Raw genomic sequence first — 13,944 nt, 5'->3', positions numbered from 1 at the left:
CAGGTTGTAACGTGGCAGAGGTAAGGGTGATATAAATCCTAAGGGGTACTAGGCTAACATTTAAAGGGAAAAAGATAATTGAAGGTGAATGTGGGATTTGAACTGAAGAATAACTCATTCACTTTTGAACTACTTATTTGCGGCCATTTTCTTTTCTCTTTATTTTTTATTTTTCTCTTTTTTCATTTTTTTTTCTAGAAGGAATATGATAAGAACATTAATTTTCGTCCTTATTTATTTTATTTTTCTATTTTTTCCTACCAACATTTAAAATATCACAACTATATCAATTCAACCCCACACAACTTCAAACAAGACGCTTTCAACCTACTAAATAGGGTAATAACATTGTTTTTCACTTTTAGGCTTGTAATGAGTTTGAGTTAAAGAATGAGATAAAAAGGCTCAAATGAGTTTCAAATAAGGGATGATATTTTAAGGTTGGTTTTTTGGCTAAGTGGCTAAAAATAAAACATAAACAACTCACCTTTACCATATTTGTGTGCACAAGTAAACAAGTTGTTTCAAAAAGAGTGAGATCAAGTTCTAGAGACTAACAGACATGAGTGAAATCATACAAGAACCAACATGAATTATTTTTATTTTTATTCATTTTATTTCTAGAGGGAATACGATAAGAACATGAATTATCTTCCCTCTTTATTTTATTTTTCTATGTTTTTCCTGCAAACTTTTGAAATATCACAGCTATATTAATTCAACCACACACTACTCCAGCAAGACTCTTTTAATTCTTTAATTAGGGTAATAACATTGTTTTTCATTTTTAGGATTGTAATGAGTTTCAATCAAGGAATAAGATAAATACGCTCAAAGGGGTTTCAAATAGGGGATGATATTTTAAGGTTGACTTTTTGGCTAACTAGATAAAAATATAACAAAAATAACTTGCCTTTATCATATCAATATGCATAAGTAAGCAAACATTTTCAAAAAGAGTCATATCAAGTTTTAGAGACTAATATACATGAGTGAAATCACACAAGAAATAAAGAGATGAATTTTTGAATGTTATCTATTATAAGAGAGAGAGAGAGAGAGAGAGAGAGAGAGAGAGAGAGAGAGAGAGAGAGAGAGAGAGAGAGAATTACAGTTAGGGTTTCACAAACTGAATTTCATCAAGTGTGAAAGATTTTGCACATTGGTTCTATTTATAGGGAAAATTGTATGGGTTGCAAGCTAAATAGCTCACGTAAGTCCATTGTACCTTATGGTGTAGCGTATTTCACTTGAGCGCATAATACCTTACCGTATTCCGTATTCTACTTAAGTGTGGTGTACCTTACAATGTTCTACAATTCACTTAAGCATATTGTACGTTACCGTGTTCCACAATCCTCTCAAGTACAATGTACCTTACATTGCTCCTTATTTATGCTATCTCTCACCAAATTATCCTTATGTGTGCGACCATGTAGGTTCTCGTGACGTTGACAAATATATTAAATCACAACTTACGGAAATATCATGTGATCTAAGAAAACATTTATGTGATAATGTTTGTGTGCACAATTACCTTTTTTCCCTCATGAATATATTGAAGATAAGACATAACCTGTGCCATACTTGTCTTGTTTAATATTGGGCCTTTTGACATTCATCTTCTTAACAGGATGGAAAAATTCTATCTAGGTCACTCATGTCCCTCAATATAATTTATGGGGTATCCATCAATTATCTTTATGATCAACCAGTTACAGACAATGTTTCATCAATGATAAAGTACTCGACTCCACATATAGGGGCAATAGTGGTTTCAGGTCGAAGGGTGGTGTCATACCCCAACTTTGTCCGGGCATTTTAAAACTTTCATAAAATCGATTTTAATTTCAGTTTGCATCATATGTACAGCATAATATGAATTTCATCATGAATAACACCTAAAATATCAGCCAGAATAAATTTTTGAATATACATACAATTTGGTTAAATCATTCCTCAAATACGTGCAAAATTAGCGAGTAAAAAGTATCGAAATCAAGCTTTTAGACGTCGATACATTAATCTATGATTCACGTAGTTTAACCTGGTGTGCTCGTTATATTTTTCAACGACTTTTTCAGTTGCATTTTGATTCGTCTGAGCCTTTTAACCGATTAAAATTTATTTTAAAATTAAAAGAAACGCTGTATTTTTCCAATAAGTATATTTCGTGCTGATCATTTTAGTGCATCTGATTTAATTTTTCGAGCAAATTTTCGCCCGACATTTATCCATTTTCAGTCATTTTATTTTTATTCTTTTCCCAAAATGTTTAAAAGAAATAAATAGAATTTTCCGTGGTCTCATTTTATTTTTATCGTGTGTATTTAAAAAGATGCAAATTTTATTTAATTTGATTGATTTAAACTATTTTAAATCAATTAAAATCATCTAGAAGGGGCATATCAGGCATTTTAAAATTGCTTGTGCTTCTTAAGGTTAATATGGACCGTCGATTCGAATTTAATCAAAGGTTTTGATGCATTATCCTCACTTTCTTTTTTTAACCAATCATAAATTAACATTTCTATTTTGTTTGTCTAACCAAAAAATTATTAAAAAAATATAGTATTTTGATCCTCCCTCTCACAAGGACCACGCGCCCGATATGAAGGAGGATGTTTTCCAACGGTCACATGGGAAATCGATGAAGGACAACTGGAAAAAGAGAAATTTCCTCTTTCCACCGACTTCATTAACGAAAAAAGACTGAGTTTGTTTCTCCCAAGAGGTCACACAAACAAAAACCCACTAAAGACCTCTTCTTCTCCAAAAAGTGACATGCACCCTTAAAAAAAAGAACTTTCTTCTTTTCCAAAACACCAACGTCTCTTCCACTAAATCTACCACCTCCTCCCCATTCGAACATGGCCGTAACTCCTCAAACATAACCCACACTCATCACCACAACCCAAGAGACGACACCGAAGAACCATAGTTCACTCCGACCTCCAAACACGTCTTCCGGGACCTCCTTCGCCACCGCCGTCTTCTCCTTCCAACGTCGGTGAACGCAAACCCACTTTGACCTCTTCAATCCTTCGATCTTCCCTTTATAAACAAACCCATAACTACCATCTTACTTCCTCTCACCAACAACAACACTCTCCGCCATCACCATCACTTTCTTCCACGACATCGCTGACGCTACCATCCCTTATGGGACCGCCTTTCACATATCAACAACAACTCCGACGAAAACACACCTACCACACAACCTCGTTTCCGCCATCCCACCACGAAACATTGGTCGCCGTCGCACCAAAATATTCTAGCCGGAACCACAACCAGCACCTTGAAACCCACTGAGCTTTTTCTTCCCTCAAACTTGGCGCCGCCGCGAGCTCCAATACACACCCACCTCAACAAAACCCTCTATTGGATATATTTTGAACCTCTTTACCACCAAAAACACACACGTCGTCCATACACGTTGGCGAGAGCAACGACCATCAACAAAACATAACCTGCCTCTGATTTAGACGACAATAGCATCGACATTTTTAAATTCATCTTTGCAACAGCATCTCACGGCGGTAACGATAATATTCAACACAACCACGGGGTCCTTGGTTCCGTTTTCAATCTAATCCGTTTTCAATTCGATTTCGTTCACCTTCCAATACATTTCTACAACCTTGTGCCGACAAGAGTAATGAAACATCAGGTGGTAAAGTTTCAAATCAATACGTTTTTTGTGTTTTAAGTGTCGTTTGCTTGCTGATAATTGCATTTCGTTAATTATGTAAAACTACACTTTCTTTCGTTTTTTTCCTTTATTATGATGTGTTTTTTGTTATTTATTATTAATAGTATATTTAGCTATTAACTAGTTAGTTTGTGTAATCCATTATGTTAACTATGCTGATTTTATTTTAAGTTTTGGCTTCACTATTGGACCTTAGATTGGAGATTCATAGCATAGTATAATTTGTAATATGATAAATAATATTGGATTGTTGCTTAATTCCATTACAATAAAATCGGATAAAACATGTGGGTTCGACAATTTCTTGTCGTAATGCCGTCAAAATTTCAATAAATCAATTGTATATTTTCACGCGCTTCTCGATCTTTACGTACAACACTCTAATTTCGTTGTCGCTATGTACGAACTGGTTTATGAGCACATGATTCCCGATTCAAATTCGATTATTTTGAATTCAATATGGTCACCTATCAAATTAATCAATTAAAGTTCTAATTAAATTAGATAATTTTGTTAATTAATTTTAATTAACTTAATTATTCGATTATATTAATTTTTAATCAAATAATTTGGATAATTACTTTTAATTATCTTAATTAGACAACTTAATTGAATTTTGATCAATTAATTTTGTCAATTAAAAAATGGACCGATTCATTTCACCATCATCTTCCATTTCATAATACAAGCCTGATTTCACTCAATTTTATCATTAATCCAAAACCATGTTAAACCACTAAAATCACATAACTCTCGATTCAATGTCGAGTCAATTTCAACACCTTTGTAAGTCGATTGCTTTTAGCATCGCCATTAACCTCAGATAGCTTACTCTTGGGCTTTCTTACAATGAGACATATTCGATTTTAATTAGTCGAATAGATGATTGATTCACTAAATATAATACAATTTATTCGCAAATACAAATTTAAAACCTCAATCCAACATCGAGTATTTTCATTCAAATTAATTCAAAATACCTAAATCACGGTTATATACTATTCCGTTTAGAAATGAAAAGGGGGATGGTTTTGAGCCTTCAACTCCTCTCCTTGATTGTTTGAATACGAGTTCTCTTACTCGGATAGTCAAACAATTATTATTTCTCTACAAACTTCTAAACTCGATTAAATCAAATCATTTTCATAATAAATTCAATGAAAAGGGAGATGGTCTTGAGCCTTCATTTCCTCTCCTCAAATACTTGGCTATGAGTTCCCTTACTCAGTCATTCAAGTACTTGTCGTTTATCTAAATACATCAACCATACACATACATTTTCATAATCAATTAAGGATGAAAAGGGAGATGGTCTAGAGCCTTCGATTCCTCTCCTCAACTATTAGGATACGAGTTGTCTTACTCGACTATCCGAGTAATCGTCATCCATTTAAAACTCTTTAACATTATCCAATCCTTTCGCAATTAAGGATGAAAATGGAGATGGTCTAGAGCCTTCGATTCCTCTTCTTGATTATTAGAATACGAGTTGTCTTACTCGACTATCCGAGTAATCGTCATCCAACAAAATATCTCAATACATCAAATCTATATTACTCTCCCACATGCGATCGAAACCAATCAAACAAACATTCAACATATTAACACAACTTGTCACCCCCGTGTGATCAAAACTCTTTTCAGAAAGAACACTATTTAATCCCCTCTAACACACACAACAAACTAGTGCTTAAGACTCCGCCGAGAGTAAACAAGCCAACGTTTAGCCTTTAGAATGAAATCTAAATAGTTGTTCACTAAAAGACACCAACCAACCGTAGTTCCCCGAACTACGAATGCTTTGATTTCCTTATTGCACCATAAGGATATATAGGCACAAGATTGCGAGATCTTGGCGAGCAAACTAATAAAAAACCTCGCTTTTTCCCCTTCTGAGGTTTCCATCCATCTCTTTTTTCAATATTTTTATCACTCAAATAAAACAAACAACATAAGTTAACATTCAAATCGCAAATTAAACTAAAAGGTTCCCGTTGAGTACAACGAACGTGAGGGGTGCTAATACCTTCCCCTTGCGTAACCGACTCCTGAACCTGAATATGGTTGCGATGAACATTACTCTATTTTTCAAAGGTTTTATCGATATTTTCCTATTCCTTCATTGGGATAAATAAAGTTCGGTGGCGACTCTGTTCGAACGAATTTTTTTCCGCGACCATCGAAAGGAGTCATATTTTTCGAGATGCGATAGGTGGCATACACCACTATCACCATGAGAATAACTTATGACACTTTGAATAATATTCTATGTAGTATTCTCATAGAGGGTCAATCTAATATAAATATTAATCGCAATATTCATATCTATGCATAGACTTGATAACTCTTTATCCATGATCCATGAGATATGATCATCAGTCCATCCACATAATAGTCTCAATAGTTTAATGTTATCTCACTTCACAATAAATCTCGACTATATATACTTTAATAATAATGTCCTTATTTTTAATTGCATCTCATGATTAAGTCACACTTAATGTTTAATTATGCATACTAGTTATTCTAGGAAATTTATTATTTTTGAAAAATAAAGATAATAAAGAAACATCTTTTAATTATTAATAAATAATTCGATACAAGTACTAAATTCTATAAAACTATTGACCTCTAGGACTTATACAAATAATATATAACTCATAATATATTATATAATAATATGATACAATAACAATGAAAGATTATGTTTGAAACAAATAGAATAGTAAACAATATTAAATTAAATTTATAAATAGTACTAAAAAAAATTAAACATCAATAACTAGTACGTTAATGCAATATGTTAAACTAATGAAAAATAAATTGGTAGTAAAATATATGTTAAACTAATGAAAAATAAATAGGTAGTAAGATATACGTATGCGGTTTGGTTTGACTTTAAAGAGTAAATAAAAACTTTGATCTGATCTAAGAGATTTCACCAAAAGAGACATTTATACTTTCTAAATATACAATAAGGACAACCCTTTGTTGTATAAGATTGTTTGTGGTGTTTAGGGTATTTGTGTTTGTTTTGCGCTTTCTCACATAGGATTGTGAGAAACTTTGTTTCTGACTTTTGGGAGAAACATCTGGTTAGTCCTCAATCATGAGATTAAGGTATTAATAGAAGATCCCTTGAAATAAATGGGAGCAATTTTCCTCTCTGACTCATTCCTACCCATGGTTGATGATTGGACACCTCATCAGTCACATATGGAGGGTGAATGGGTCGCCTCATATAGACCAAGCCCAAATGGGTGGCCTATAACTATCCATACCAAACCCATTTCGGGAGGCTTACCATCTTGCAATGTTAGCTCTCCCATTGTTGAGACAACTATATTATGGAATTCCCTTCTAAAGGCCCAATAAAATTAAGCTAGTACACAATCTCTTAAGCACAAGGACTTAGTAAAGGCAAAGTGATTTAACTGAAGTGTTTTATGTTTTTACGTGAGAGATTGCGTCGGGCTCTATAAAAACACCTCAAGAAGCACAAGGTTAATGCCTTAAAAGGGGCTTACGAAGAGTCTCTAAGGCATGTTTAAGGGTGAATCCCTCAAGGAGAGCTCGCAAAGATCCCCTAAAGTAGAGCTAGGTATGATCCCCTAAAGTAGAGCTTGGAGCGAGTCCCTCAAGTAGAGATAAAGAAGTTGATGATCTTAGTCGTGAAGATATTGAGGGTGATAGTGTTATAGCTGATGCTGATAGCCGTGATAATGCGTTTAAAGATGTGAAGACATAAGGCCAGGGTGTGATATGTAAGGACGAAAGAATTCTTCTAGTTTATACTTCAAAGAATGATATGTCCCCTCAAAATGATAGTCCACATATAGAGATGGTGAGAAACAAGTTGTTTCCTTGACATTTACTGAAATAGATGTGAACTGGTTCTTAAATGCTTCATATGCTAGTGTCATTCTAAGAGAAAACGAGGATCTGTTGTTAGACATAAGGATAGGAAGTATGACAATGTCAGATGCTCAACAAAGGGTGAATGAGTATGAGTTCAGCATGATAGGAGATGTGAGCTACCTTCCTAATTTTCAAGAAAAAAAATGAAGAATTCCTCATGTGATTCCCTAGGAGGTAGTTGAACTCAACTTGGATAGAGTAATACTATGATCAAAGATATCACCAAAATTGATAAGGAAGATGGTGTACAAGTTGTGACAAATGTAGTGAGTGACAAAATGGTAACTGAGTTCCCAATTATGATGAAGAATGAGCGAGCTAGTCTTGTTGTCCGTGGAGTAAAAAGAAGGCCAAAATCAAGGACAAATGGTGAAGCAAATGCCTTGACCATTCTAAAAAGAGTGAATGAAAGATAATTTTTCACTCTCAAAATGTCTTACTTGGTTGAAGATAAATTTTGTGTTTGGATTTGTAGAGGCTCTATACCCTATTTTATCTTTGTAATTTTAAGACAAATCTAGTGTTGTGCACCATTTTTTTTCATGATCTGGGTGTGTATGCCATTTTGTATGCATATTTACTTTATTTAAAAATTAACCTTTTGTCTAATTATGGCAAAAAGGGGGAATAATGAGATAAAGTGGTGTATCTGTTATGTCCGGATAAACATGATGATTATTTAGTACTGCCCAAAATGGGAAAATTGCTAATGTTGTGCTCCTTGCTGGAGCATCGAGAAGGACATCTGGTTCTGGTCCTTGTATATGTGAAACCAAATCTATATGTCTTAGTAGTAATCATTTATATCAATTACTATCTAATTTTGTGTGCATGATAAATATCTGAATGATTGCATATTGATATATGTAGTTAATAGGATTTTATGCTATTAGCTATGTGATACTAGATTCATTCATGACTAAGTATGTGAATGATTGACTGAATGTCTGTTTAGTTTGTAAAAACTTAATGGACTATGTGTAAGCATCAAAATGTTAATGCTTATGTCTTCCGCTATTGTTGGTGCTTAACTCTGATATATGGAAGTTGTTTATGCTAAAATGCTCTGAAGTCCAGTACATCTACTAACTGTCACTTGTTTCTCATGGAAGAAATGCTATTTATCTTGAAGAGTTGTTTTTCCATAATTTATCAAAGGGGGAGATTGTTGTTCCTATTAGATTGCCCCTTTGGATTTACTGCATTTTAGCAAAACAACAACTTGCAGATGTATCCAAGTATTCAAGATTGGTATAACTTGCTAAAGCTATATGAAGCTAGAAAAAGGACTCGTGTTGGGCGCGACGCTCCAACATATTCGTACGACATTTGGGTCTTGTGCAACAGACGCCAAAATGTTGCGTTTTGGAGTATGTTCTGCATAATATTTGTTAAAGATTTTATTGTTATTGATTTCACAATATGATTAGGTGTTTGTTTGACAACTGGATGAAGTTTAATTCATATTTAAATGAAGCTTTAAATTTGAATTTATTAAAACAAATCATATCTTCTTGGAGATATTTAATGAGAAAATCAAATATTCAACAAATTCTACATTAATTCAAGACGAATTTAAAAGTATTTTCCAATGAGAAAAACCCAAAGTTACTTTACTATATAAGGAGCTCAAATCTATATTGGAAAGTAAACACTCTCATTAAAGATCTTAGAATGTTAGCTTTTATGTCGTGTATTCCCTGCCCAATGACCTAATAGGATTAGTGTAGGATCTTTATGTACACCTCTATGTTTCAGTAATTTGACATGTAAGGTTTGTCTAGTTGAGTTGTAGTCAACATTGTTTATGTACACCTCTATGTTTCAATAACTTGGCATAGAAGATTTGTCTAGTTGAGTTATAATCAACATTATTTATGTACACCTCTATGTTTCAGTAACTTTGCATGGAAGACATGTCTAGTTGAATTGTAATATTCAACATTCTTTTATCTTATGAAGATTGAAATAATCACTAGGGTTTTGTAGTTTTGATGTATTTTGTCGAATCTGTTGTTGAAGTATCGAATTTGACATCTATCCCCGAAGAAGTAGAATTTCTAAAACAACAGATAAACATCGACGCCAACTCCTAGACAAATTATTAGACTTAGGGCTTGTTTGGTTTAGTTTTGTTTTTGAGTTTTTAAATACTATTTTACAAAATACTTTTCAAAAATTGTATTTAAGAACAAAATTTTTAAAAAACTGTTTGGTAATCTTGTTTTTTTAAAATAGTTTTACAAATGGAAAAATAAAAAATTTATTTGATAAAATTATTTTAAAATTTTATTTTGAAACCTATGAAACATATATGATTTGTTTTACATTTTTTCTCATAACTTTTAACCTTTGATTTTTATAATATTTATTATATAATAATTAATTTTTGAGAGATAAAAAAATAGAATATATCTAGATTATTAACTTTAGATAGCGGCAATTGTTTTAGACATGAGACTACATACACAAGAGGAGAGGTGAATTGTGGATGTTTGAAAAATATTGATTGAAAACAAAATCTTTAGTAAATTCAGAGTTAAAAAAAACATTTGGACGAGAATGGTACTAGCGACGTCGAGAGAGCACAATAACTCTTCTCAATCGGAGATAATAACGACCAGACTCCAATTAAAACTACAAAGTTTGAAGAACAATGCAAATACATCAACTCAACAAGGTGCCCGCTTTCATATAAAAAGTTTTAAGAGATCAAAACTCGAACAAAATTTTTAGAGGGACCAAAACTTTGTATTATTAATTTAATCTAATACATTTTGAATCAAATTTTGATCAAAACTTTCTACACTAATTTGAAAAATATGATCTAATTTGATTTAATTTAATGTAATTTATTTTGAATCAAATTTTGATCATTTTACATGATTTGAACGGTGCAATATTAAATATTCTAGTATAGTATGTGTTCTTCTAATGAATGAAATAGTCAATTGAGAAGAATCATCTCTAGTGGAAGATGTGTCAATTGTGATCTATGAAGGTGATGATGGACTTCTGAGAATCCGATTGATGAAACTTTTGAATCTGTGTTTTTTCTATTCCATTCTACAAAATATGGACCGTACAATATTGAAAATTCCAATTGATGTTTTTTGTTAGTCCATTTTACTAGATATGAATGATCTGATGTTGAAAATTGTAGTCAGTGTTTTATCAAGAAAGTCAATTAATAAAGACCTTTTTATAGAGGATGACTATCACTTCGATTATGGAAAATAGAAAATCAACAAAAGGTAACTCGGTTGTGCCTAGAGGGGAAATTTTTTCTCAATTGTATTGGACAAATGTTTTGGTTGCTAGGGACAGTGTGAATGATATCGACATGAAAAAATATTTGTGGTACCGATGACTTAGTCATATTAGTTAAAAGGGGTTGAATGTTTTTGCCAAAAAAGATCTTCTTCCTGGAATAGAGAATGGAGATTTGGAATTCGAGAATTATCAAAAGCTTACGATCCTTTCATGATTTTCTTAACACACGAGAATTATCATATATATAAGTGCAGAAAACTCAAGTCTCAAATATAGATAAGTGTGACATTATTCTCTTTATTATTTCGCTTACTAGCCTAAAGGCGTTACAGTGAAGTCACGTTTCGCTAATATATATATATATATATATATATATATATATATATATATATATATATATATATATATATATATATATATATATATATATATATATATATATATATTTGAGATTTGAGTTTTCTGCACTTATCCATATGATAATTCTCGTGTGTTAAGAAAGTCATGAAATGATTGTAACCTTTTGAGAATGGTCGCTTGAGGATCATTGTGGTTTGCCAGGTATATGTATGTGTGTGCGTGCGAGTGTGTGTTCAAATAAAGGTTAATAAATTTTTTTATACAAGTTTTAATTAAAATAGCAATTTGATATTTTATATTAGTCATTCTTTTAAGAGATCACGTTCAACTACATTGTCATCAAAATTTGATCAAAGAATTTAATTTTGTTTAACTAACATTTTTATAACAAATTTATAACAATCACTCACTAATGATGATTTATTTTTTAAAAGAATATTAATCGATATAGCTTGTTATTAATTATTGTATAAAAACAAGTTGTAGAGGGAACAACTTCTAAATCAGTTTTAACATTATATTCACTTATAATATACTTTCATTTATTTACAACAATACCATTAATGAATACATTATGTTTTTCTATTTTTTCAGTTTTAAGATAAAATACTGAAAATGAAAACCAAAAACATGTTTTAGCTATCTTTTGTTTTCAATTTTTAAAATAGCAAATTGTAAAGAGTTTTGAAAAATACATTTTAAAAATAAATTTAACAAACAAGTTTTAAAATTTTTAGTTTTTAAATACTGAGAAACAGTTTTTAAAAAGCAATCTTACTATTTCTAGTTTCAAAAACCATAACCTCTCAATTGATGAATGCAATAAACACTCACGTTAGTGCATGAGTTTTGATATGATAGTTTATAGCTTGGTCACAATCTATCTATCATCTATATTAAATCCAATGTTTTAAATTATATTGCGACACTTAACACAATCTCCTTCAAAAATAATCCACATCATCCTATTAGTTTATGTGTACATCTTTTATTAAACCACCAATTAACATCCATTTTAAACAATATCATTTTTTGTTTACTGTCAGTAAAGTTTCTAATAATCATTTTACTAATACTTTTGAAAAAGAACGAAATATTCAAATTTTAAATAAAGTAACACATAATTTTATTATTATTCTATTTATTTTGTTGAAAATTGTGTTTTAGTAGTAATTACTAACATATTTAATTTTTTGTTTTTAGTTTTTAATATTATCATTATTATATTGTATATTAGTTACAATTTATTTTTGCTTAGAAAAGGAAGAGTTTTATGAAACGGTGAATGCAATGAAATTTTAAATTATAAATCCAGTCACACGGATATAAATTAAATTAAAGAGATTTTGTTTCAATAATAAATTCAATCAAGATATATGTGATGTTTGATCTTCTCGAATAATATTATTTTATTATTCTTAAACAGTCAATTTATTTCATTTTTTCTTTAAATAGATAAATTCCTCTCACTTTCTCCCTCACACATATCTCTTAGAACTTGATGTATAACTGGATAAAATATGAGATGAATGAGTGAACTATTCAACACCGGTTAAAAAGAAAATTGATTTTTCTATCTTTATCTAATCCAAAAGCTCTCGGAAGGTTTCATCTTTTTGTTTCACATCTATTCAAATCAATTTTATGCCCCTTTTTTTTTGTTTTTCTGTTTTAGTCATATTCAAATTCATTTCTTAAATATTATTTTTATCATTTTTAAATTCATTTCATACTCAGATTTATATTGGGTAACATGATTTTTAATTATTATTTTGCAAGTTTGGCAATTTGAGTGAAAGTTCAATCGACCCCAACTTCTACAAACAACAATTTTAGAACGAAAATTAAAATACATGTCTCTTACAATCATTTGAAGCATCACAGTTCTAGAAAATGCAATACATATGCTTTCGTTTAGATATTTTTATATATTGTATTGATTTTTATTTTATTTTTTTGTTTAATTTCCTTCCTCTTTCTTCATAATTCAAAAATTATAGTATTTATGCTTTCTTTCGAATATAAATTCTTATTTATTTCTTTACTATAAATTCTAATTATTATCTTAATTATATTTTATGCTTAGAATTATTTTGATATATGTTTAGTGTCTTTGTAATAAAGATGCCCATAAATTTATGGGTCTTCAATTTGAAAGTGTGTCGTCTCTATGAATAATAATCATTTAGATAGTCAAATTTCTTGAACTATAATACATATATACCAATTAGATTATTATTTTTTGTTTAATTTCCTTTTTTCTCTTACGATCTCTTTCGAATATAACCATACCAACAATATTTAATTTCGGTTTAATTGTTACGAAGTTATTATTTGGTTTAATTTCTTTCCCTCGATTTTAAAATGTTTTTGTGGTTTAGTTATATGGAATAGTTGATGTTTTTATTCTTTATAAAAAAAAAATATTCCTTTAGATAAACTATTTCCAACAATACTATAATTAGTGCATATAGATAATATTTAATTTTCATTTCAATTGTCATGAAGTTTTATTTTTTATTTCTTTCTAATTGTGTCCAATAATAATCTATGATTCTACATTCATATTCAATCATTAATGACTTATTAAAAAATTAAACTTCATTTCTCACTATTTTAACTATTAATCAATCCAAATTTTGACTCTAAATAAAATCGAAGCTCCATTTTACAATATTAGT

The sequence above is a fragment of the Lathyrus oleraceus genome, chromosome 7 (assembly GCF_024323335.1).
Source record: "Lathyrus oleraceus cultivar Zhongwan6 chromosome 7, CAAS_Psat_ZW6_1.0, whole genome shotgun sequence".
Classification (NCBI taxonomy): Eukaryota; Viridiplantae; Streptophyta; class Magnoliopsida; order Fabales; family Fabaceae; genus Lathyrus; species Lathyrus oleraceus.
Note: the sequence above shows the minus strand (reverse complement) of the source record.